This window comes from Ursus americanus, chromosome 10, assembly GCF_024610735.1.
Source record: "Ursus americanus isolate L20-20 chromosome 10, mUrsAme1.1.p, whole genome shotgun sequence".
Taxonomy (NCBI): Eukaryota; Metazoa; Chordata; class Mammalia; order Carnivora; family Ursidae; genus Ursus; species Ursus americanus.
In genome coordinates, this window is record NC_142136.1 from 42,561,728 (window position 1) to 42,589,648 (window position 27,921).

The 27,921-nt window shown below is 35.3% G+C and overlaps 1 long non-coding RNA gene across 5 annotated transcripts in view; it reads right to left on the reverse strand.

Annotated features, from left to right (window-relative positions):
* Positions 1–27,921, reverse strand: part of LOC123801018 (uncharacterized) — a 148,394-nt gene that overhangs the window by 33,844 nt on the left and 86,629 nt on the right. For 4 of the 5 annotated variants that reach the window (XR_015725935.1, XR_015725936.1, XR_006782084.2 and 1 more), the window contains one exon: positions 27,324–27,398. This is a non-coding gene — a long non-coding RNA (uncharacterized LOC123801018). The remainder of the gene's footprint in view (positions 1–27,323; positions 27,399–27,921) is intronic. The other variant, XR_015725937.1, reaches the window with a different exon arrangement.

The following is a 27,921-nucleotide window of genomic DNA, read 5'->3' on the forward strand; positions in this document are numbered from 1 at the left end:
CATGATAGATCCTAAGGTCTACCCATTTCTAGTTCCCCTCAAAGTCCATGAACCCAAGTTGAAACACCCAGGTTGAAGAATTGTAGAGGAAATTACTAGATTATTTTAAGGCAATAAATCCGTCTTCTAAAAACAAATTCTCAGCATATTGCATAAATAGAAAGACTAAAGAAATTTCAACAGAAATAATGAATGTCAACTGTAAAAAGTACAGCAATGAAGACTCTGTAATTTTGGTATTGTTCTTGGTAATGTTCTTACCTAGGCAGTCAGGGTTAGATGCTACTCTCGCTAAAACGGAGAGGACAGATAAAAATGTTTCAGTCATGCCCAAGGCAATCCAGATGCCCCTAATTGCTGTCTTTCACAATGTCTCTAAATACTGTCTTGGGAATCTGAAATGCATCACAGTAATCATCAAACTAGAAATAATACAATTATAATGCCTGACATAGTAGGTGATCAATACCTTTCATTTTTCTAGATCCTCCTCCTCCTGCTTGCTACATTTTTATAGTATGCCGTACCTGGTATTATACACGAAGTTAAAACTAAGTGGTTCTAATATGAGGCTCTTTTTCACACTCCTTTCTTTCAATAATTCACTATAGTATCATAATGATTACACTATCAGAAAAATGTTAGTTAATTTTGGGGGGTTATAGATCCGTTTGAGAACAAGAAGCTGTGACCTTTCTCTTTCCAGATAATTTTACAAGACATTAATAGTAATCAAAGTCAATATGGTGTTTAGTTTTGAGAGTAGTGATTAGGAAATGACATGATATGGGTTCTGTGGTACTGTCCGCACCAAAACAAGAAAAGAAAAATGAAAATCGAATCTAAAAATGAGAGAAAAAAATTAAAATTAAAAAGTCCTATTTCTTAAGGTATGAAGCTAAGGAGAATTTCTCTTACTTCCTACCTTTTAAGAAAAGAGCATAAAAATATGAGTTACCTGGGAGACTACAGAGACCAATAGCATGGCCTGTACTTCTATGAGTCATCAGGCCCCAGGAATCCCCCCAAAAGGCCACATATCTTTGGCTTGTTTATACTTACAGACTTTCTCTTAAGCACAGACCTATAATTAACTTCCCCCTAGTATCCTACTGTAGGAGACCATAACTGGGCCTGTGGAGATGAATTCTCAAATAAAATATGAAAATAGTGAGTTTGTAAACATTCTATAACTAGAATATATAGCTCTGCAATGGCAAAAATTTGGGATCTGTGCATTAGGTTTAAGCAACATGGGTTACCACTGTGCCGCAATTTCTACTAAAAAGTACTGTCAGTGAGGAACTTCCTTCAAACTACTCTTGAATCTCCATCCACATTCAGACCAAACTTTTGGAGTATCTGCAAGAGGAAGAAGGGGGGGCCCAGGTTGTGGCATCCATCAAGGATCCTGACACTCATGTGTTTCATATAGAAACGTTTGTAGTATTGCAATGCTAACTTATAAATTTAGTAAAAGTCGCCTATGGTGAGTCCAAGTAACCTCACCAATCCTTAAAACTAGACTACTTTGTGATCTATCTTACCTTATTCTGACTCACAAATCTTCAAACAATTATGAAAGAAACTGAAAAGAGTGATTCATTAAAATAAAAAAGCAAATAAATAATAAAAGCAAAAATATCAACATCAAAAATGAGAATAAAAACAAACCACACATCTGAAAGAGAGCATAAACAATTATGTAAAAGTTTATGAATTTACATTGAAGACTTGAAATACAGACTATTTCAGTTTAGCAAAAGACAGAGCATAAAACTAAACAAAAATTAAAAAATGGAAAAATATTTTAAATACTTATGACAGTTTTTATGTTACTAATACAGAAAAAGATGTAAAGAGAAAGAGAAACACAATTCAGATGGTCGCAGGCAAGCAGATAGTGTTTTGCTTCATTTTCTCAGTAGGCCTATTGTATTTAACCTTTTAACTCTTTGAAGATATTCTCAGTGGGACTGAAACAAAAGATCTGTTTGGTATTAAGCTAATCTGAGCAAATATTATTCTTTTGAAACTCTCAAGGCTATCAATAATGAAATAGTGTAAGGTGTTAAGCCATGAGGCAGAAAGCACTTCTTGTTAAACAGTGTTAGAATAAAAAGACCCTAGATTGGAATTATGTCGTCACATCTATTGGCTGTGTTATCCTGGAAAAATAATATTTTTGAGCTTCACTTTCCCTCCAAATGGAAATGATGCATTTCAAATGATGAAAAATGTACCATTATTGTCTGTACCACTCAGAAAATACTCCTATTTTATTTGTAAGATGCCATCAAATATAAGATCCATGGTTATTTCAGAGATGATAAAAATTTTAAATTGCAAAATCAATAAAATATCATAATACAAATGAGGCATGGATACAAAATGAGGCAATATATGCTAAAATGGTTTATAAATTTAATCAATAGGATATTAATTCTATGTCCACAACCTAGTATTTCAATATATACTACAATAAGTTTTTCCCTAGTTTGCTTCCTATATGGACATTATGTCTCTCCAAAGAAATCATAAATCATTTCAGAGCATGTAATTTTTTGGTACTGCCATAATGTCTAGCATAAATTTGCAAAAATGAGGTACCATTTGTTCACTTTTAGATTTTGTAGAAAAAGTCAAAATGACTGATATTTTCCTAAAACTTACTATTTGAATATTTTGTAAAAATAAAAAACTCGAAAAGTTGCTACTCAATTAGACAGTCAATTGAGGCATTATGAGTGAACAGCCAATATGTTATGCTGCTAATAGGTATTTCTTACATTTGTTTTAGGACACTTATATTGTACATTTTACTGTTGAGAAAAAATTCTCCATGGGTTTCTTCTATTTCTGCTCATCTAGCAAAGTAAAGCACTGACTACTCTTTGATCCACATAGTCTTTTTAAGGATGTTTATATAGTGAAAAGTATGAAAGGACAGGCTTGTTTAAAATCTTCCAACATAGAAGGGTGCCTGGGTGGCTCAGTTTCTGTATGACAGTTGGAGTTTCGGAAATTGGTACAAAATGATGACACTCTGTGTCTTGCTCTTGCTATGGACAATAAACTGTCCTTCATCTCTGACCCAGGAGTCTTGTGCTTGTGTCTTCTACCACCATCCATGAAACTATAGCAGTCTAATTTATTAGCTTGCAAGTAGGATAAAATTTGAAATTTTCACAATTGTTGAAATTTTAACTCTCTTTTAACAATGAATTTGATATGATTTATGGTAATGTCTTATGCAATAATTTTTGTCCAGGATTCTTCTTTCTACAGTAAGCAAAATCTTTTTCTCAAATGATATGAAAATATAATATCTTAATAACAAAGAAGTTTGCACCTAAATTAGGCCATGAAAGCCATAGTTTAGGAGGATATGGCTCCAAATAGATGTTTGAAAGGTTTCATTTGTAAAACTTTTTAAGAGGTTATGACATTCTTTTTATAATAATAAGGATTTAATTATGCTTGCAAAAATGGGTTATGAATTTGAGATGAGACCATCATTGATGTTCCAAAATACTAAGGGAGAAAAAGTATCAACACTAGGAATAGCATGGCAGCCTAGAATTAGCACATGTTCTTCTTACATGTTCTTCTGTTGTCTGTTCTTATAGCGGAGACTTACAAAAACTATCATTACATTTCACCCACAGACTCTGAAAATTATCACTTCAGGGAAACCGACCAAAGGAAACTCTTAAAGTTAGCTCAGGTACTATGACATTCTACAATTTGGAGTCAATTGAAAAAAAATATTATCTAATTTGCTACATATAGGGTTATTTAACAAGAAAGGAGGCATGGCTCACTGCAGGTATCTGACATTGCTGCTGTTTCATTTAAATTTTTTCGGTGGGTATCATGTCTAATAAGAGGATTTTTTAATATTATATTTAATCATCACCTTTTATGTACATTCTACTCATTTTAAATACAAATTGATAGCTACATATGTTCATAAAAGGTAAATAACCACAAATACATAAATTCTTATTTTCAGAAAAAATGTAAAATATTAATTTCCCTTTTTAATATTTTTGCTAGAATAATCTATCATATTTACTATGCAAACATTTATATTATAATGATATAATTATTGTACCAGTGAAACAGATAGTTAAAGGGATAAAAAAAAAAACAACCAGCGTTTAGGGGCTCCTAGCTGGCTGTCGGTAGAGCATGTGACTGTGATTTCAGAGTCATGAGTCTGAGCCCCACTTTGGGCATGGAGTCTACCTAAAAAAATTTAAAAATTGATTTTAAAAAAGTGTTCAAAGAGAAATGCATTGAAGACAATAATAAACAAATGTCAAAAGAGAAGGGAAAAAGTACCAATTTTCAGAAGTAATCTATTCTGAAATGTTTGTAGCTTTTGACTTTACCCTTGGCTCACTCCCAAATTATTACTCTTCAGAATCTACCAATCCACGTGTGGGCCAGTGGCGCAATGGATAACGCGTCTGACTACGGATCAGAATCTACCAATCCATAGACATTTGATATGATGATTTTCAGATATGAAAAGAATAACTAAAATCTTCCTCACCCTTACTGAAAAAACCATAATGAACTGTCATAAAGTCAATGAGACAAAATAATTTAAAAGTCACTAAGCATTTAAAAGTTGAAAGTTCTTTATAATTTATTCTGTTAATTTGTACCTATCTACCAGAGAGTCATAATGCAATACATTTATATGGAATTTTGGCTCAATCATTCTAAAACCTTTAACAGTTTAATTTAGATCATAGATTGATCACTGGATTCAGACTGATAATTAGTCATTTATTATTTGCAGAATGTATTTCCTAAGTCTTTCTCATAGAAAAGTATTTATGAAAATTTTATTCAAGTTATGCAAATCAAGTTACCAGAATAAAATGATTTATCAAGGGAACAGAATGGAACTGGGAAACATAGATAGTACTTTCTTTGTTTTCACAAAAAGCAAGGCTATAGTACATTACTGAAATTATTTAGAAACAAAATATTATGGGGAAATAAAATTGGCCACAAATTCTTTTTACTCCTACCATGGAAAAGTGAGGTTAATATCCTCTCCCTGGGAATGTGTCCATTTTGACCAACAGACCATGGTGGAAATGATGATGACTGAGTTTCTGTTCCCAGGCTTTACAAGATTGGCAGCTTCCATTTCCTGCCTTTCAAATTACTCACTCTTGGAACTCAACTGTCTTGCTGTAAGGAGCCTAAAACATCTGAGGAGACTATGTGCGTAGGGTGCTGTAGACAGCCACAGCTGTGTCTCTGATGACAAGCAGCATCAACTGTCATCCATGTGAGCAAGCCATCTTGTAAATCTGGTCCAGCTGAGTCTCCAGACATTTCCATCCCGACAGCTTTCTGACTACAATCACATGAAAGAGAGAACTACCTATCTGAGCCTAGTCAAGCCACAGAACTGTTACAGAAAAATACTGTTTTTAAGCTACTAATGTTTTAGGATAGTTAGTGTTATTAATCAACAATAGACAACACAAATATAATATTTTAAATTATACATAGATAAATATATGTTTTAAGTATTTTAAATTGTTTTATAAGAAAAAAAAACTATTGCTGCCACAAATGAACCATTCTTCTTATTTTGAAAATTTTTGAGTTCTAGTTTGATTGAGAATATATACTCCATCAGGTAGATGGGGTATTTTAGTGTCAAGTTATTCCAAAAGGAAAGATTCCACAGTGAATCTTGATGTTCCAGTCTAGTCTGAAGAGCTGCTAATTATGGAGAGTTGTATGTGATCAACTTGTGGCTAGAATGAATAAAATTAAAATAAAATTAAAACTCTTGCTAGACCACAATTAAGTATCCAGACTTTTTACCTCATGAGTGATCATGCAGGACAAACTAAAAAGTGATCTTTGTTGTTGAAATCAATAGCCCAAGACTATTAAAGATGATCAAGTTATTTCCCTTGTGGTTTCATTATCTATTACCTACCTATCTATCTATCTCTCCCTATATATCCCCATATATCCACATACCCACACATACAAACACACATTTATTAAATAATAAAATCTTTGGAAAATATGGAATAGCACCTTGTTGGAGAGAACATTTTAGAAGATAACTGGTCAAATGGAAAGCAATCAAACAAAAGCAAAAATGTAACTTGTATATTTAATAGACTTCTCTCTTGGGCCATGAATTAAATTTTCTACTTTAGCAACTGATAAAGAATTTATTACTTCATTTAAAATCAACAGCTACCTTTTTTTTTTTTTATCCTGGGGTTATTCACATTCTTTTATTGGCAAATATGTCCTATCAAATTCAATCTGAAAATTTTCAAGTTAAGTTTTTTGTCAATAGCTCCATTTTTAATAAACATTACAGCCTGGCATATTTGAAAAGTCTTTACCTATATTATCTCTCAATGTAATCTGTACTTTCTGGTGCATCCAAGATTAAAAGAAACAACATAACCATGTAAAATTAATTAAATGTAATTATGACCTTCTCACAATGAAAGAGTAGTCTATAGCTCCAAGAAACACATCTAATATATTTTTCTCTTACTTAAAATTTAAGTCAATTTGGTTGTGAAATGTCTATTTTCAAAATTTCATAACTATTAAATACATAATTTCTCTTAACTCTCTTAGAGAATTTATTGTCACTTTCCTTGCCATCACATACTAACAATCTCTCGGGCAAACCTGAGTAGGAGCACCTTGTATGCTACAATCTATTGGCAAATTTCCTCAAAGTGACATATTTACACGATTGAAAGTGGCTGGGGAATAACAGATACAAAAAAAGACTATTCTTTCCTTATCTTTAGAGAGCTCAGAAAAGCCTAACTAAACCGAAAGAGATCATGGCTGAGTAGTAAAACCTTATTTCCTCACTACAGTGAAAACTAATAGAGAAGAATGAGTATTCAGTTTTTGATTAGCCAACCAAAGTATAGTTCCAGATTATGGAGAGATGGGCAGAAGTTAAAGAATGTGGAAACTACAGACTATTCTGGGGCATGAATAATATTTTAGTGATAATCAAGACACGTCTATGCTTATAAAGTTAAGATCCTACGATTCTAGTATCACGACTTGGAACTGTCTACAACTAAATCAAACATAAATTAACATTTCGGTGCCTCCAAATTTTCTTCTTTTTCTCTCTTCCTGTTCTCTAACATATACTTTATACAGGCTCTACATCACTAGCTGCTTGAGAAATTTCTCAAGATATAAAAATTTCATAGAATGTGGATATTCACAAGTCTAGATAGAATGCCTCAGGCCATAACATAAAATACCTTTATATAAACTTTTTATGGCAGTTAAGTTCATCTAAAGGAATTTGTTTTATTATCTTATATTTTTGGCTAAGAATTTCCCATCTCCATTAATTCATGTCTTTAAAAACACCTAAAATTATAGATCAAAACCACAAGAGAAAATAAACAAATAAAACCCAAACCAAATCTCTATTGTGGTGGTGGCTGTTGGTTTCTAACATATGAAAAATGAAAGGTGTGGACACCACTACCTTCTTGTCCTTATATCTAATCACAGACAATTTAAAAATTTATAATTTTAAATTATTAAGTGTTGCTTTTTATAACCTTTGAATAGACACAAAGTAGCTTTTTACAATAATGGGAATTATTATACATATGTTTTAAATCCATTTGGAAGGTACTATTGTTTCCTTTGGCAAAGTATATGCCACACATTCAGGAGACAGATTTTATCCCTTTCTCATAGCAAATAATAGAATAAAAATCTATCAGCTGTCGCGTACAGCTTTTGATAAAAACCTCCTCTGAGAAAAATATTGTTTTTCTAGATTTGGTCACCATAAATATCCTTGCGTATACTAAAGGTTTTTTGCTGTTGTTTTTTCCAAAAGCAGCTATTCATTAAGTAGATATCAACTAACCAGAAATATGTTGTCACAGAAACTTTACTTTATTATTTTTAGTAGTATTATTATCAATTTTCTTTTTTTTTAAAGTTATGAGCAGAATCAAAGTTGCCAATCGTTTATTTTGTTGTTGCCAAGTAGTCAACAAGAGGGCTCCTGCTCTTATAAAGCTGCCAATTTAAATTGAACTAAATGATGCATAGTCCAAATCACATACATTTGTATTAAAGTGAAAAAGATAGGATATAATGATTTCTCTCATCTATGGAACATGAGAACTAGGAAGATCGGTAGGGGAAGAAAGGGATAAAGAAAGGGGGGGTAATCAGAAGGGGGAATGAAGCATGAGAGACTATGGACTATGAGAAACAAACTGAGGGCTTCAGAGGGTAGGGGGGTGGGGGAATGGGGTAGGCTGGCGATGGGTAGTAAGGAGGGCACATATTGCATGGTGCACTGGGTGTTATATGCAACTAATGAATCATCGAACTTTACATCAGAAACCAGGGATGTACTGTATGGTGACTAACATAATATAATAAAAAAACATTAAAATAAAAAAAAGAAAAAAAAAAGAAAAAGATAGGATATAAAACAGGTAAGTCAAAATAAATACTGATACTGAAGTTCTCATTTCACCTAAGGAAATATAAATTGAGCTTATGAAATTTGAAATTGCCCATGGTTTACAGTAAATAACCACTAATGTCTCCTCCAAATATGAGATTCTATGAATTATAACATAGATACATATATGAAGAACGTCATGCATTGTTTCCCCCACCACATCTAGCATGAGTATGTGGTAGTAAAGCACAAGGGGAGACATTCTCAATCTTCAACCTTCAATGAACTATATGCATAAGTTTTTACTTTTAAGGGTAGAAATGCCTGCTGCTAGAGAACTTTCCCTTCATTGACTCACCCTTTTAATTTCCATACTGCTGAAGTAACCATTATTCTCAATCCCTTTAAGCTCCATTCACTTCCTGACTCAGCTCCAAAACCAGGCTCCGTTGGAGAGTTTAATACTCAAGACTCAAAGATATTCAAAGGATCAATTTGGAATTCTTGTTATCAAACTATATCTTATGGGTAACAGAGATCCTAAGCTGCTACTTATATTTCTGTTAAATATGGCAGGAAATAGGCTTTTAACGGGGAATCCTAAAACCTTCTGTGGAAAAAAAAAAGTACTGTAAATTTTCAGTACCCAACAGATACCTGTAGGATAAAATTCATAATTAAAATGTAGACTCTGATAAAGAGCTAAATGTTTGACAAAATCATCTATCATTATGAAGTATAATTTGTCATAATAGTTTGATCGAATGTACATATCAAAATGATGGTTTCCTACAAGTATGTATACCACTGCTATTTGCACAACATTGTCCTTGTCTCAGTGTTAGTGGAACATTGCACTTTGAGAAATTTACAATAGATTATCAGTCTTCTTACAATCTTATATAATATGATTAGAAAACAGATCCACTGGCTAAATACCTATTGTGTGCCTGGTGCTTGACACAGTTTACTTGTAATGCTCAGAACATTTCGCAAATGAAGAAAAAGAGAATCAGAGAGATTAAATGGCTCTCACAATGTTAATGAGATTTTAATCTGCCATTAACACCAGAACTGGGGGGCTTTACAATATAACATTATACTTTACTTTTACATTCTCACTATAAACCAATAAAATAAGTCAGTAGAATATATTAACTGTACATCACAGATGAGGAAGTAAAAATAGGCACACTGATGTGCATACGGTCACACAGTAAGACATAAGCAGAATATAAATATATTAGGTTAACAATTTCTTTCAACAAAATACTGTTTTTGTATAAATTTTAATTCTGGGTGTTTATGTTGTCCCTAGGTTTAAATTCTGCCTTGCTAAGGTTTTTTTTTGTTCTTCAAAGTTATATGTTAGTTATTTTTCTTCATAGATTAGACAGACTACTTTAAACAAATAATGAACAATCTTAAACACAAAAAACACTCAACTTACAAAAATAATAAATCTAATTTGCTTAGAACAGTCTAATAAGTGGTCTCTAGGTAAGTACTTACGAAAGGAAAGCTAATAAAATTTAGGAAACCTGAACTTAAATTAAGTGGCCACTTAATGTCTTCATATAATATATACTATTTTGACTACATAATTATATATTTATTATAAGCTATTTAAAATATATATACATAAAGCTCATAAATGAATATGATGATTTTCATAAGATGTGACTAAGTTTTTTTTTCTGATGCTTTTGCACACGTTTTATAGGTATTTTCAGTGCCATCAGCATGATAATACATGTTGCTCTATTTGCTTTATTGTACCTATATGTCAATGATATATAAGAACTCATTCAAATTTAAATCATTAATAATTGGCATGCCACATTGCAGTCCACATACAGACTTTCAAACTAAGAATAAATTAATTGATATATGAGTTGTATGCTGAAAACTAGTATAGATAAAATTACATTGAATTATTAATTGTGTAGACAGCCTGAGGTTAATAATGATTCTGAGCTGCTCACATTTCTGAAAGCACTTTATTCTTCTGGCCATGGCATTGCCAGAAACAATTACTAAGTCAAGAAATGGGAAGGTAAAGTTACATGGAACTGAAATCATAATTAGTCTCTGACCTGGTTTTGATACCAATTAAGTTCTACTCTTCTATTTTCTTTTAAATAATGCAGACGTGCCTTTCTCTTCTTTTCATAAATATGTTTTAATATTTACCATTAAATGATGTCCTGTACCACATGGCTCTAATCCAGGGGCATCACTAATGAGAACTTAATAGTTCTTAACAGTTTACCATTAGGCAGTTCCAATGTCAACAGCCCAGAGAGGTTAAACTGGTACAAATAAATTGTCCCCTTTGCCTTATCTTTCCACAGAACGCACTGAAGCAATTCATTGTACCCTGGGGGTTTGATAAGCAGGAATATTCCAATTTGTTTCTTCACTGACAGCCCCTAAGGTTACATTACAGCAAAAGTTGTGAAATGCACAGGATCACTGTGATCTTGACAAATAATAGATATTAGCCAAAATTTGTGGTTCAAAAAAGAAATCACTGAAAGTGACCTTTGAAGAAAATTGGTATTGAAATAGAATGGTATGATTCCTGCCCAGTAAAATCCAATAATCTTTAAATATCAGGGTAGCATCTTCAAAAAGCTGTGTTGGCCTAAAATCAGTATCTATAGTTCTGACTATGCTCTTGAAATAGCTCTGTGGCCTTAAACTTAGAAAAGAGTCAGTGGAGGAGTAACGTCAAGATGTTGACAGATGTTCTGGGTGTTATATGCAACTAATGAATCATCGAGCCTTACATCGGAAACCGGGGATGTACTGTATGGTGACTAACATAATATAATAAAAAATCATTAAAAAAAAAAAAAGATGTTGACAGATGTTGTCCCTGACTTCCGTCCACCTCAGAAGAAGACCAACTAACAACTTTCCCATAGACAAACCCTATTGTGAAAATCCCAGAACCTGGGTATGAGGGTGAAGCATTCCTCCAAAACACAAAGACTGAAAAGGACCACATTAAAGGAGTAAGAGGAACAGCTTTGCTTTGACTGCATTATGCTACCCCCAGGTTGGCATAGCGAGGCACCAAGAGGGCCCTCTTAGGTCTACTGTTTCCCAATGGGAAAAGAGAACTGAAGGTGGATATTTGCATTTGCAGTATTGCAAAACATTTTTTAAGAGGCCCACATAGGTCTTACCTCATAGGGACCACAGGCAAAAACTATGGAACTCAAACACTGGGGATCTGATAGAAATGGAAAGGGGTACAGCTTACAACAACAACAGCATTCAGATCTTGGTGACCCAAATTTCTGCTTGTAGCAGCACCCAAGCAGAATGGACCAGTAGCCATGTCTGGCTAGCGAGCTTGGTTGATAGTTCTACCTGATTTGGGTTCCCAGCTAAAGAGCCATTCTGGCCATGGAGACTATTCTATGTCCTCATCAAGGCAGGGGAGCAAAATTAGCAGTCCCACTCAATTTCTAAGCATAGCTTCCAGTCCCTCCCCACTGGGAAGTCTGGCCACAGATGCCTATCATCTGTGCATACCAAGGAGCCTGAACATTGATCCTGAGTCTTGGCGCCCAGTCTACAGCACTGCCCCGCCACAAAGCCCAGTCTAAAACTTCACCTAGCAGAAGAGCCCACCCTAATGATGCCAGATTTTTTAACACAGCCTATGGCCTTGCCCAGGCAGGGAGCCCAGCCATGATCCTGCCCAAATACGGAGCATATTCTGCAGCTGTACCCAACAGTAAAGTCTGGACAGTCACCCAGCCTAATCACAGAGCAGGTTCCAGCTATGCCCAACTGTGGAGTACAGCTGAAAGCTCCACTTGATGCAAGAGTCTGACCAAGACCAGCCACAACAAGGTCTAATGCCCAACGCTGAGACATAGCCAATGGCCTCTGTGAAGCCCACCCTGTAGCCCCACTCAACTTCAGAGCATAGCCTCCAGCCCTACCTGACTACAGAGCAGAGTCAAAGAACCTGTCTGACCATGAAGCACAGCCCATGCCCTTCCCAAGCATGGAGTTCAGCCAGCAGCACTATCTATCTGGTGAGCAAAACCTGAGGCTCCTCTGATCAGAAACAATGAAAGAGCATAGCCTGCCGAACTGCACATTCCAACTAGTAGTACTGCCTTGCCAGGAAACACGGCCTATGACCACACCTGACCAGAGGTGATTGTAGAGATTAGCTAGTGGCCCTACTTGATTATGGAACACACTGAGCAGGCCTAGCCTAGCAGAGAGACCACACAGTGGCTCCACTAGAATGTGGAACACAGCCAGTAAGCTCACCCAACCATGGAGCCCACCCAGTGGCACCCTCCTTGACCTTAGAGCACAGGCAGTGGTCTAACCTGACTAGAGACCCAATAGCATGCCCTGCTTACCCATGGACACTACCAGCCGACCCACCCAGTATTCCCAGCTGAACTGACTGGTATAGGTCTTCCCCTGACAAAGAGAACTTGTAAAATCTGAACAACCTACTCAAATGCACAGATACCAACTACAAGGATACAAAGATTACAAAGGATCAGATAAACTTACACCAGCAAAAGACACTATTAAACTTCAATAACTGACCCTAAAGAAATGGGGATCTATGAACTGACAAATAATTAAGAATAATCCTTTTAAACAATGTCAGCAAACTAGAACACAGACAGACAACTAAATGAAGTGAGGAAAATAACACATGATGAAAATAAGAAGTTCAAAAAAGACATAGAAACCAACAAAAGAAAAAAACAAACACCAAAACCAGAAATCCTAGAACTAAAGGTAGGACAAATCTGAAGAATTCAATAATGACCTTCTACATTAACTCAACCAAACAGAAGAAAGAACCGATGAACTAGAAGACAAATCATTTGAAATTATTCAGAAAAGCTACAAGGAAAAAGAATGAAATAGAATGAAGAAAGACTATGGGATGTACGGACAGGACTGAAAGTAACGATACACTCATTATAAGAATCCTGGAAGAAAAAGAGAAGGATAAAGGGACAGAAAGTCTATTTAAAGCAGTTATGGCTGGACATCTCCAAAGATTTGGGAAGAGAAATGAACATCCAGATTCATGAGATCCAACAGAATCCAAGTAGGTTGAATCAGAAAAGGGTTACAATGAGACACATTATAATTAAATTGTCAAAAGTCAAGGACAAAGACAGAATTTTGAAACCAGCAAGAGAAAAGCAACTCATCACATATAAGAAACTATAAGTGTATTTCTCAGCAGAAGCTTTATAGCCCAGGAAAGAGTGGAATGATATATTCAATATACTGAAAGAAAAAAGCTGTCATCTAAGAATGCTACACTGCCAAAATGGTTCTTAAAAAATGGAGGAATAAAGCCTTTCCCAGACAAACAAATAGTGAGGGAGTTCTTCACAAGTAGAGACATGTCTTACAAGAAATGCTAAAGAGCAAACTTCAAGTTGAAATGAGAGAATGCTAATGAACATTATAAAAACATACGAATGTGTAAAACTTATATGTAAAGGTAAATATAGAGTCAAAGTCAGATTCTGTAATATTATAATGGTGGTGTATCAATCAAAATTCTAGTTTAGAAGTTAAAAAGCAAATGAATTAAAAATAACTATAACTATAATAATTTGTTATTGGATACACAATATGAAACACATATAAATTGTAACATCAATAACCTAAAACTGTGAGGGGGGAGAAGTAAAAGTACAAAGTTTCTTTTTTTTGTTTTTTAAAGATTTTATCCATTTATTCGACAGAGATAGAGACAGCCAGCGAGAGAGGGAACACAAGCAGGGGAAGTGGGAGAGGAAGAAGCAGGCTCATAGCAGAGGAGCCTGATGTGGGGCTCGATCCCACAACGCAAGGATCACGCCCTGAGCCGAAGGCAGACGCTTAACCGCTGTGCCACCCAGGCGCCCCGAAAGTACAAAGTTTCTGTATGCTATCCAAGTTAAGTTGTTTTGAGCTTAAAATAGAATGTTAAGAATACATTTTATGTAAGCCTCATGGTTATCAGAAAGGAAAAACCTGTAGCCGATACAGAAAAGATTATGACAAAGCAGGGGCGCCTGGGTGGCACAGCGGTTAAGCGTCTGCCTTCGGCTCAGGGCATGATCCCGGCATTATGGGATCGAGCCCCACATCAGGCTCCTCCGCTATGAGCCTGCTTCTTCCTCTCCCACTCCCCCTGCTTGTGTTCCCTCTCTAGCTGGCTGTCTCTATCTCTGTCGAATAAATAAATAAAATCTTTAAAAAAAAAAAAAGGTTATGACAAAGCAGTCAAAGCACACAGCTACAAAATCATCAAATCACTAAGGAAGATAGCAAAAGAGGAAGCAAGAAACAAAATATCTAGGATAGAAAACAACTCACCCTCTGCCTCTGCCCCTCCCCATACTTGTGGTCTCTTTTTTGCTCTCTCTCTATCTCATGCACACTCTCTTTCTCAAATAAATAAATAAAATATTTAAAAATAAAATAAATTAAAAATGTTCACAAGGGACACAAAAGGTCATTATATAATGATAGGGGGATCAAATTATCAAGAAGCTAAAACAATTGTAAATATTTATGCACCTAACATCACAGCTCCAAAATATATAAAGTAAATCTAACAGAACTAAAAGGAGAAATACACATCAGTATAATAATAAATGGAGCTTTAATACTCTATTCTCAACAATGGAGAGATCATCCAGATAGAAAACCAATATAACAAAAGCAGATATTATAACAATATATTCCAAAGTGACCTAATAGACATATACAGAACATTGCATCCAACAATAGAATACATATTCTTCTAAAGAACACACAGAACATTTTCCAACATTGATCATATGTATGGCCACAAACCAAATTTCAACAAATTCAAGAAGATAGAAACTATACCCAGTATTTTTTCCAAACACAATGGTATAAAACTGGAAATCAGTAATAGGAAGAAAACTAGAAAATTCACAAATATGTGGAAATTAAACAACACACTCCTGAACACACTCCTGAATAACCAGTGGGTCAAAGAAGAAATCAAATGGGTTATCAAAAATACATTGAGACAAGACTTCTGAGGAAGATGGTGGAATAGGAGGATCCGAGGCTCACCTCATCCCATGAATACACATAGATAATACCCACATTAGGGATTAAGGACTTAAATGTGAGACCTGAAACCATAAAAATCCTAGGAAAGAGCACAGGCAGTAATTTTTCTCACCCTGGTCATAGCAATATTTTTCTAGATATGTCTCCTGAGGCAAGGGAAACAAAAGCAAAAATAAACTACTGGGGGTATATCAAAATGAAAAGGTTTTGCACAGCAGAGGAAACAGTCAACAAAACTAAAAGACAACCTACTGAACGAGAGAAGCTATTTCCAAATGATATATCTAATAAAAGGTTAATATCCAAAGCATCTAAAGAACTTACAGAACTCAACACCAGAAAAACAATAATCCAATTAAAAAATGGGCAGAAGACATGAACAGATATTTCTCCAAAGAACACATACAGATGGCCAACAAACAACTACAAAGATGCTGAACATCACTCATCATGAGGGAAATGCAAATCAAAACTGCAATGAGATAACACCACACATCTGTCAGAATGGCTAAAACGAAAAACACAAGAAACAAGTGTTGGTAACGATATGCAGAAAAAGGAACCCTCATGCACTGCTGGTGGGAATGCAAACAACCACTGTGGAAAACAATATGGACATTGCTGAAAAAATTAAAAATAGAACTACCATATGATCCAGTCATTCCACTACAGGGTATTTACCCAAAGAATATGAAAACACTAATTCAAAAGGATATACGCACCCTTGTTTATTGTAGCATTATTTATAATAATCAAATTGTGGAAGCAGCCCAATGGCCCATTGATATATGAATGGATAAAGCAAAAGTGGTATATGTATGTATATATATATATACACACACACACACACACATATATATATACACATACATTGCATATATACAATGGTATATTACTTGCCATACATAAGAATGAAATATTGCCATTTGCAACAAAATGGATAGATCTAGACGGTATAATACTAAGTGAAATAAGTCAGTCAGAGAAAGACAAATACCACATGATTTCACTCATATGTGAAATTTAAGAAGCAAATGAACAAAGGAAAAAGAGACAAAAAACCAGACCCTTAACTATAGAGAACTGATGGTACCAGAGGAGAGGTGGGTGGAAGGGGTGGACAAAATATTTAAAAGGGATTATGAGTACATTTAGCTTGATGAGCACTGAGTAATGATGCATAGAATTGTTAAATCACTATATTGTACACCTGAAACTAATATAACACTGTATGTCAATTATACTGGAATTAAATTTTTTTAATTAAAAAAATATATATATATTGAGTCAAATAAAAATGGAAACACAACATACCAAAAATGATCAGATGCAGCAAAAGCAATTCTAAGAAGAAAATTTACAGCTAAATACATACATCAAGAATAAAGAGCAATCTCAAATAAACACTCCAAGGAGCTAGAAAAAGAACAAACTAAGCCCAATGTTCACAGAAAAAAGGAAAAAATAAACACTAGAGCAGAAGTAAATGAAACTGCGACTAGGAAAACAGCAGAAAATATTTTAAAAACTAAGTGTTGGTTCTTTAAATGATAAAGAAAATTGACAAAACTTTAGGTAGACTAACAAGAAATTTTGATAGAGGACTCAAATCAATAAATTTATAAGTTAAAGAGGAGACATTAAAAAAGATATCTCAGGACTACACAGGACCATAAGAGACTACTATGAACATTACACACCAACAAATTGGACAACTTAGTAAAAACGGATGAAGTTTTAGAAACATACAAAACATACAACTGACCAACACCAACTCATGAAGAAGCAGAAAACCTGAATAGACCAGTAATGATAATATAATTGAATTAGTAATCAACAAGCTTCAACTAAGAAAACCCAGGACCAGAAGATTTCACTGAATTCTATAGACAGTAGATTGGTAGTTGAGGAAGTGGGGAGAAGTGCATGTAAATCCAATGGTTATAATATGTAGTCATAATATAAATAAGTTCTGAGTATACGATGTACCACATGGTGGCTATAGTTAACAATACTGTATTGTTAACTTGAAAGTTGCTGAAGAGTAAATCTGAAAAGTTGTTAGTGCACCCACAACCAAAATGATTACTATGTGAGGTAATGGATATGTTAACCAATCTTATTTTGTTAATAATTTCTCAATATAAGCATAAGTCAAATCATCACTCTATCAACATTAAACTTATGCAATGGTATATGTTAATTATCTCAATAAAATCAAAAAAGCAATGAAATAAATACTTAATACCAAAAATAAAGTCAACAGAAATATCAGGTTGTTTGGTGGTGATGAGGCATTCCTGTTAATTCTAAAATCTGCATAACTCTAATTAAGTGCATCTTTCCTCATCATGAAATAGGATGTCAAAATTAGTGATTTTTAAAAAGTAGAGTGGGAAAGGGGCACCTGGGTGGCTCAGTTGGTTAAGCATCTGCCTTTGGCTCAGGTCGTGATCCCAGGGTCCTGGGAAAGAGCCCTGTGTCGTGCTCCCTGCTCAGTAAGGAGTCTGCTTTTCCCTTTCCTTCTGTACCGCCCCCCATGCTCTCGCACTCTCTCAAATAAATAAATAAATAAATAATCTTTTTTTAAAAAAGTAAAGTGGGATAGAGGAGACAGAAGAAAATAGTATTAAATGTGTTCTAAACTAGGTGATTATCAAAGTCAAAAAACATTTAAGTAAACCTTCTGCTCAATAGTTAGCCAAAGTATAACTTTTAGTTAATACAAGCACATTTTGAGAGAAATAGGTACAGTCTTATATTTTGTAATAAAAGTCAACATAATTTAAGAAATTGTTCATAGTAGGGATATGTGGCTCAGTTGGCTGGGCAGCCAACTCTTCATCATTTCATGATCTCAAGGTCATAAAATCGAGCCCTGCCTCAGGCTCCACACTGGGTGTAGAGCCTGCTTAGGATTCTCTCTTCCTCCCTTTGGCCCTGTCCCTGCCTGCCTGCCACCCCTGCTAGTACAGGCTCTCTCTCTCCCTCTCTAAAAAAAAAAAAGAAAGAAAGAAAGAAAAAAGAAAAGAAAAGAAATTGTTCATAGTATACAGAGAACAATGTTGAGAAAGAATTTTAAGGGAATTAGAAGTATTAAAAGTACTCAGTACAAAGTATTAGAAGATGTGGTCTATGTTCATTAAGCATAAGCAAAGGGAAAATAAATAAATAGGTATAAACCTAAGACATGGAATAACACTATCAAATTTGTATGTGTGTAATGTGTACATGTATAACATCATAGCAAACCATCACATTCTCCTATTACCTCATTAATTAATCTAGGCTACCAGTAACAGCCTCCATTCATATCAATGCATGGAATATGTATGTGAATCCATTTGTTCATACTACTTCCACGAACATTTGTATGTACATGGGGCTTTGCAGGGGAAAGCAATATCAAACAAGAAGTCAAGAGTATAGCTAGATAAAGAAATTTAATTAATAAACTATTTCAGCTGAGCTGGGAGGAGACACTTTGCCTTATGATGAAGAGAGTAGCTAAATAATTGGCTTTCCAGATGAAGAAATGCTAACATCACATCATCAATGACATAAAAATACTGATCACTTTCCACCATGTTTTGAGTAGTCCTAAGGTCAAAGAAATGATTATAAATGCATCTACTTGCTATAAGGAAAATTGCTGAAGGGAAGAAAAAAAAATATCAGCTAAAATTTCCCTATTTAATATTTTAAAAAGAATTTCCTTATTCGGCTCTTTAAAAACCTACTTAGTTACAAGATGACAGTTTAAAATATTATAGCAAAAAATCAAGGTAAAATAAACAGTTATGGTAGTACTATCACCAGCTAGACCCCAAGATCTGAGCTTTACTGTCCACCTGCTTGTACACACCAACCTTTGTCCCACATTTTTCCTTAAGCTCTTCTTTCCAGCTTACCTCTTAATGGAAAGGAAAATCATCCTTCAAGTAATAGCAACTGCCTTGACAAGACCTTTGGCAGAACCAGACCATTCAGACCAGTTTGAGCTTAACCCCTGACTCATGCCTGTGCAAATGGGCCATGGAGTGACCTCTAGAATCAGCAACGCTTACTGTTACTTCATTATAATACTAAAATCTCCACCCAAGGAGGAGCACAAGCATCATTTACATAACATACAATGTATGTATTGGCATGTTTCCTTAAGGTGCATGTGCAAATTTATGCCCGCCTCTACCTCTGACGACAAGGCTTCCCTATCTAAATTTTCATCCTAACCCTAAATAAAAGGAACCCTAAATAAAAGGAACCCTAAATAAAAGGCTTGCTTGGGGAGTCATGGCTTTGAAAGCCATTCTTTGTGATCTCCTTATTTACTGCAAATGAACTTTTCTTTGTGGGAAACTCAACTAGATGTAGTTTCTGACTCACCAAGGAGCGAACTCATGTTGGTTGGGTTACAGTACTATGAATTAGTAATTGTACTGGCACCACGAAGACATCACTAGGTTCTGACCGGACAGTGTATATAGGGATACCCCAATCATAAATAAACCAATATATTGTGTATTTGGGCAGATAAGTCATTTAAAATGCTGCCTAGTGGTGAGTTCAATGATACCTACATACTTCTACCTTGAGGAAAACTGGCTCTTAGAGGCTTTCATCCCCCTTCTTCTAGTTCTATAAGTGGACTTCTACCACATATCTCTTTTTCTGACCAGTTATTGACCCATGACTCTACTCTGGTACCACCATGGATACTGGAAACGTCACTTATTACCTAGATCCACAAAACAATGGGCATGGACATAATGATCTCTCAGATGCTCAGAGTTCTGAGTTCTCATCTTCCCCAAGTGTAAAAAATAAAGATATGTAAAATGGCACTTTTAATTCATTATTTCTACCTTTGTTTTAATTTTATATCTTAGAAAACATTGTTTTCTATTGATATTCAGTTTTACTATTAGTGTAATAAGACTATTATTAGAGACTAACAAGCATGTAAAATGACATTAGATTTTCTTTTTTATCTTTGGTATCTAAGACATTCATTCTAAATGTCTAAAACCAGCTCCCTAAATTTAATTTTGGTTCACAACATAGTTTTAAACATATGCTTATTTAAATTAGGCTTGCACATACATTGTCATTCTGTTTTATTCATAATTCCATCAGATTCCCTCAAAAGCCATATAGAGTAAGACAAACATTAGCCACCAATTCCCAGAGTGAAGCAGTCTCTCTGAAAGAAAAGCTCAGAGCAATTCAGCATTGCTGAATCAGTCCATTGCAATGATTGATTGCAGTCAGCTATCAAAACAGCTGTTATGTCACAGCTGGAAGGGTGGCAGCCCATGCTGATCACATTAGAGATAAAGGTCAGATTATGTATTATCAGAGCCACTTGTGTATCTGGTACTAATGCCATTGTCACGATCATTCATGAAAATGGGGGAAAATAGCATTCAGTTGTTAATGCCACAGAAATGGCATTATCAAGGAGAAAAAAAGAAATTGAGGAAATAATTCTGTGTGTGCATATAAAACAATGAATATACCAGGGCACCTGGGTGGTGCAGTTGGTTGAGCTTTCAACTCTTGGTTTTGGCTCAGGTCCTGATCTCAGGATTGTGGGGTCGAGCCCCTACATCAAAGTCTGCTTGGTACTCTCACTCCCTCTCCATTACCCTCCCACTCCATGCTCTCCCGCTTTCTCTCTCTAAAATAAATAAAAAATAAATCTTTCAAAATAAATAAAACAATGAATATACCATAAAACATGTCTAATAAACATGGGGAAAAATCTTAAAAATTCATTTTCAACAAGTATGTTTGCTTGTTATAAACCTAGCATCAAACACTAATGAATGTTTCCAATTTAAAAAACAAAACAAAACTCTTACTAAATCACAAGGCATGTCAGTCAATGATTAGTCTTTGGAACAGAAGTTAGATTTGCCCTTTCATTGTCATTATCTTTAATAGCCATAAAACAATTATGAAATATATATGTGATAATGTTTGTTTAGAGTTATAAAACTTTATACTAAGAGCATTACCACTTTTCATCCTCATAAGAGATCTGTAAATGGGATTTAAATTTTGTATTCTTTATGCAAGATAAGTGTTTTCTACTGAAGAAGAGTAGAACCTGGGGCGCCTGGGTGGCACAGCAGTTAAGCGTCTGCCTTCGGCTCAGGGCGTGATCCTGGCGTTCTGGGATCGAGCCCCACATCAGGCTCCTCTGCTATGAGCCTGCTTCTTCCTCTCCCACTCCCCCTGCTTGTGTTCCCTCTCTCGCTGGCTGTCTCTATCTCTGTCGAATAAATAAATAAATAATTCTTTAAAAAAAAAAAAAAAGAAGAGTAGAACCTATATAAAATTATAAAAAACATTCCAGATTAAAGTTTTCTTTCTTATTCTATCTTAAGATCATAATATTCTGAGAAACAGATCTTATAAAATAACTCATGATCCATGAGTACCGGGTAACAAAAAACTTCTATCAGTCTACCAAATTACAGCAGGTCTGGTGAGCAAGGCTCTGACTACCCTTCACTGAATGCTGTTTGTACAGTGAACCAACTTAGAAGACACAGTTGGACAGTGCTTCCCTCTGGAGCAAAGAGCAGGTATGCTTATTGCCCATGAAAGATTCAGAGTCCTAGTGCTCATAATCTGTCATGCATCTCACTGAGTATACAAGTGTCATCTAACACTCTTCATATAGCCCTGCAGAAAATGGGACTCAGGAAACATGCAAAAATGCTAGTACTTTGGCTACTGCTATAGCTGTGAGCAATAAACTGCCTTGTTTCTGTGAGCAAAAAACTATCCTTTTTCTCTGACGCAGAAGTCTTATATCTTTTACCAGCATCCATGAAACTGTGGCAGGCTAACTTGTTAACTTGAAAGTAGGTAAAATCTCACGCCATTCCCAGATCTTTGCAGAAAGGGACCCCGAATTGACTGCTAATTGACTCCCTTAAGTACTGTGGCAATCTGATCCATATTATAACTTCTTGGTTGGTTTTTTTTTTTTTTTAAGTCACAGAAATTTATAGCACAAAATCTGAGTTAAGCCTCGTAAACAATTCTTTTCATCTTCAAGGTACGGATCATTTGAAGAAACAGAATGCCTGACTCTATTCAACTGTCATGGGAAACATGGGCTCTACCTCACAAAAGGATTCATATAAGATTTCACCTAAATTGGAGCGGGTTTAGATATTGGGCAGCCAAAAAGAAATTGATCACTACAATAAAACAAAATGGGGGGGAAAAGTCCACCAATAGGTCTATGAATTCTAGTACTTTATCAACAATTTATGTAAGACAAAAGTTTTACTACCTCTTATAATTTTGTATGGTGTAATACATCCAACATATATTTTTAAAGATTTTATTTATTTGACAGAGAAAGAGAGAGAGAGAGCACAAGCAGGGGGAGAAGCAGAGGGAGAGGAAGAAACAGACTTCCCACTGAGCAGAGAGCCCAACCCAGGAACCTGGGATCATGACCTGAGCTCAAAGCAGTTGCTTACCTGACTGAGCCACCCAGGCATCCCTACACCCAACATATTTGTACATTGTGATGCTTCTTTATGTTTCATTCTCTTTACTACCTCTGGTTTGTATTCCCTCCTTGGGCTTAATTACTTGTATTTCATTTTCAAGTACTCATTACTGTAAGAATAAATATACTTAATGTTTCCTAAATACCTCAAAGATAAACATATAAATATCTGAATATATAGTAGTCTAAGCTATCCAACTCCCAAATCAGATATTCATTCAGTTATCTAATTTATGAAAGCAGCCTTCAAAATCAAATTCAATCAAATTATATTATAATGAACACTCTAAAGAAGATGACTAAAATAAATTAGCTAGGTAATTAGATACCTCCAGAAAAAAAATCTGTAATTTTTGCCTTATTCTATAACCTGGTTGGTATTTTATAATCTTAAGCTGCATTGAATCAACACTCTTGGTGTAACACTCTGTTCCATTGGAATTTATAAATCCCTTATCAGTTATCATTGTGTACCTCTCTAATATGTGTAACACGGTATTTGGCTCACTTGTAGGTCATGAAAACACTTCTGTAACTCATCTTTTATTTTATCATAGTAAAAATAAGGTCTGAGTTCAAATGTTAGGAAAACCATAAGCAAATATTATTTAAACTTTTATCTTATAAAGAATATAGGTTTCACCACCATCTGTAAAGTCTTTATCATTAATCACGTGATAGGTTGTATTGCTTATGCTTAAGTAATTATAATGATAAATTATTGCCACAGCAATGATAAAAATGAATGGGTATCTCTTACTTTTCCTTCTAGCACCTTTAAGTTAATTAAGGTTTTGCTTGCTTTCTTGATAGAGAAGACTTAGACTATAATAACCACTCAGACCACCAACATTTAAGACGGAATTTCTAACTTCAGGCCAAAAGTTTCCTTGAAGTGGCACTTTCCCAAAATGATTTCTATTCCTCTCTGTGAGCACTGTCTGAACGGTGTGACCACCATTAAAAACTACTGTATTGAATGAAGGGTTAAATCTTGGCAGAAAAGTTGGAGGAAAGTACTAAAAAAAGTAAGGGACACAATTCCCCCACTAGTCATACACCCTATAAGTTGCTCCTCTAGATGTTAGTGGGTAGGAAATAGAGAGTCATAGCATACCTCGAGTGATAAGTACTATAACAAAAGTACATATGAAGGTCAAGGAAGCACAGAGGATGGGGTGATTAACTGTTAGCATAGAAAAGATGAAGGAAAGTCCAGGCAGTGAGAACAGCCTGGGCAGGAATGCAAGAGCATGGCTGTTCAGGAAAATAAAAATTCAGTATGCCTGAAACAGTGAGTCAAGATCTAAAGAAGAATGGAGAGGGAAATTGTATGATCTATGAAAATGAATTCAGGATGAATCATATACGGATGAATCTAACATGTTACATCTTTAGCTTAAAACCCTAAGCTTCATTAACACTGCGTTAATAACAGGTTCAACCAATTCTTCCTTCTTATGAAAATCCTCCTTTACTTTGTCCTTTATTCATCTTGCTTGAAACCGTGAGCTCCTTCCATCTGTATGTGAAACATTACTTCTAGAAAATATTTTTTATTTATCTTTAAACTTTATGTCACCATGTTACCATTATCTCCATTGGATATTCTGAATGTAAACTGCATGACTTTCTTCAAGTTTTGTTTTACACTTTCTATCTGTTACTGCATTCAGTGAGCCCTTCACCTGGGATATACAGAGAATTAATTTACTATTTTCAATGTAAAATATATCAAATATGCAAGTGTCTAAAACATATACAATTAACAAATACAGGTGATGAAATCATACTCATGCTGGCAGATTGATTAATTTTTCCAATTATTCACTCTCCCATTCTGAAAGAGAATCCCACATCCTTCGCTCTGTGTGTTGTGTGTCTTCTGCTGAAGGAGTGAACTGTAGTGGCCCCATCAACACAGAGCTTCATCATGTGACTCTGACAAGTGGGAATGAGTGGATATGATGCAGTTCACATCCAAGCAGAGACTTTGGGAGTCACTACATGATCCCAACAACTCTCTTCCTCTTTTTCCTGAACTTCCCAAAGGGGAGCTTCTCCTGCTTTAGCCTGGATTCAAAAATGAAAAGACATAGGGGACAGAAGCAGAGGAGCAACTGACACAGGCAACATGTAACCTACATGAGAGACAAACTTGTGTTGAAAACCAAAAAAAAAATTAGAGGTCATTTATTACTGCAGCAGAATTAATACACTCATGTCCTCAAAACCCAGGTTAAGATAGAGCAGATCAGCACTCATTAAAGGTTCGTTAAGAGTACGGTTTGTAGTAGAAGCTGCAGATAAGGGGCTAAAGACAAAGGATTATACCTTAAGTAGAAATCAGTAATGGCAGGCTTTCGGAAGGAGGAAAGGCATGGGGAAAGGATGGAAAATTCAGTATATGGGATTGAAACTATTGCTATCCATATGGAAAGCAAAATAAAATTGGATCTTTGCCTTACAGCACAGAAGATTCCAGGTGGATTAAAGACTTAAATGTGCTAAGGAAAAACATTTTATAAATATAAAAGAAATATAGGGCAATATCTTTAACCTCTGGTTGGGAATGGTTTCTTAAATAAAAAGTAAAATACACAAACTATAAAAGATTGATTAATTTTTTGTTGCATTGCAATTTTAAGTCTTACACAAAAATCAGCTAAACGCATTTCTTTTTTTTTTTTTTTTAAAGATTTTATTTATTTGACAGAGATAGAGACAGCCAGCGAGAGAGGGAACACAAGCAGGGGGAGTGGGAGAGGAAGAAGCAGGCTCATAGCGGAAGAGCCTGATGTGGGGCTCGATCCCATAACGCCGGGATCACGCCCTGAGCCGAAGGCAGACGCTTAACCGCTGTGCCACCCAGGCGCCCCAGCTAAACGCATTTCTTAATAAAGTGACAGACAGTCTGGGAGAAGCCAACCAACCTACCAAGAATGAATAGATAACATAATTCCACAAATTAATATGAAAACAAAAGGTAATGCAGCTAGCAAAAGGAACAATAGATAGCAGAGCAATTCTCAAAAGGGGAGGCCAAAATAATCAATGAACATATTATAAAAAGTTTTATTTCACTATTCATTGAGAAAAATTAAACCAACAACGAGAGACTTCAGATTGGCAAAACTGCGAACGTCCAACAACATTCAACATTGACCAGAAATAGAGAAAAGGGAACACTTGGCCACTCCTTGTGGGAACACAGCAGGTACAAACATCTTAGAGAGCTATTAGACAATATTGCATAACGTTGATGTGGTAGGCAGAATAATGACCTCAAAAATGTCAGTGTTCTAAACCTAGTAACCTATAAATATGTTAGGTTACATGCAAAAGGCGATTAAGGTGGCAGATGGAATTAAGGTTACTGATCAGCTGACCTTAAAACAGGGAGATTATTCTGTATTACCTGGACCCAATGTAATAACACGAGTCCTTAAATAATGGACCCTTCCCAGCTCTGGTCAGAGGGAGATGTGACTGTGGAGGAGGTCCATGGGATGAAATATGAGAAGGACTCAACTCTTCATCATGGCTTTGACAATGGAAGAACGGAGTCAGGAGCCAAAGAATGTGGACAGCCTCTAAAACCAAGAAAAGGCAAGAAAACAGATTCTCCCTACAGCTTTCCAGCAAGAAATGCAGCCTTGTTGAAACACTGATTTAAGCCTAGTGAGACTGTCAGACTTAGACTCTATAAAACTATAAAGTAATACATATGTGTTGTTTTAAGCCACTCAGTCTGTGATAATTTGTTACAGCATTCATAAAAAACTGATAGAGCAGGAGAGGTACATACCCTATTAGCCAGCAATTCTACTTCTAAATATAAGCTCCCCAGAAACGCTTGCACTTTTTGCACAATAGATATGGATACAGCTGTTCCTTGCTGCATTTTTTTGTAATAGAGAAAATTGGAAACAACCTAAGTGTTATCAATAGGGGAATGGGTATAGTCACACAGGTTATGTTCTAGAACAGTTAAAATAAACTGTATCTTTATAATTCACCATAAATAAATTTCAGAAATACAATATTGAAGGCAAAAGCAATTTGAGAAAGATACACATGGCATAATACCATTTATATAAAATTTAAAAACACACAAAACAATACCATTACATTATTTTTGAATACATACACGTATGGTGAATTTTTAAAAACTTGACTGGGAGAGATACTCACAAGCTGCAGCGTGGTGATTTACTCTAAGATGCAAAAGAGGGAATGGAATGGAGTGTCTGCAGAGAGATGGAGTGCCTGCAGAGAGATGGTATAAAGGAGGCTTAAGCAATTGTATCCAAAGAATTATAAAAAGCCGCTAAAATATTCAAAACAAATGAAACAACATGTGAACATTATTAAAAAGAAAATCACAGGCCCAAAATGGAGTCACTTACCTTAAGGCCCCATGGCAGTAAACCAAGATTTAATTGCTAACCTAACTACAGTCTCAACCTCCCCAGGAACGTAACCGTTAACCAGCCAATCTGGAAATTCCTGGTTAACACTAGGAGATAATCCCTGATTGCTCCTTCAGTTCCCTTCAGGAGAGTTAGGACTTTGCCTAAAGCAATACATTCCTTGCTAATAAATTCCTTGTTTCCACCTCCTCTCTGTCTTTAAAAACCTTCCATATTGTACAGTGCCTTGGAGTTCCCCTCCACTTGCTAGATGGGATGCTGCCCAATTCATAAATCATTGACTAAAGCCAATTAGATCTTCAAATTTACTTGGTTGAATTTTGTTTTTTAATGACATTCACTGAATATTGACAGTAGTT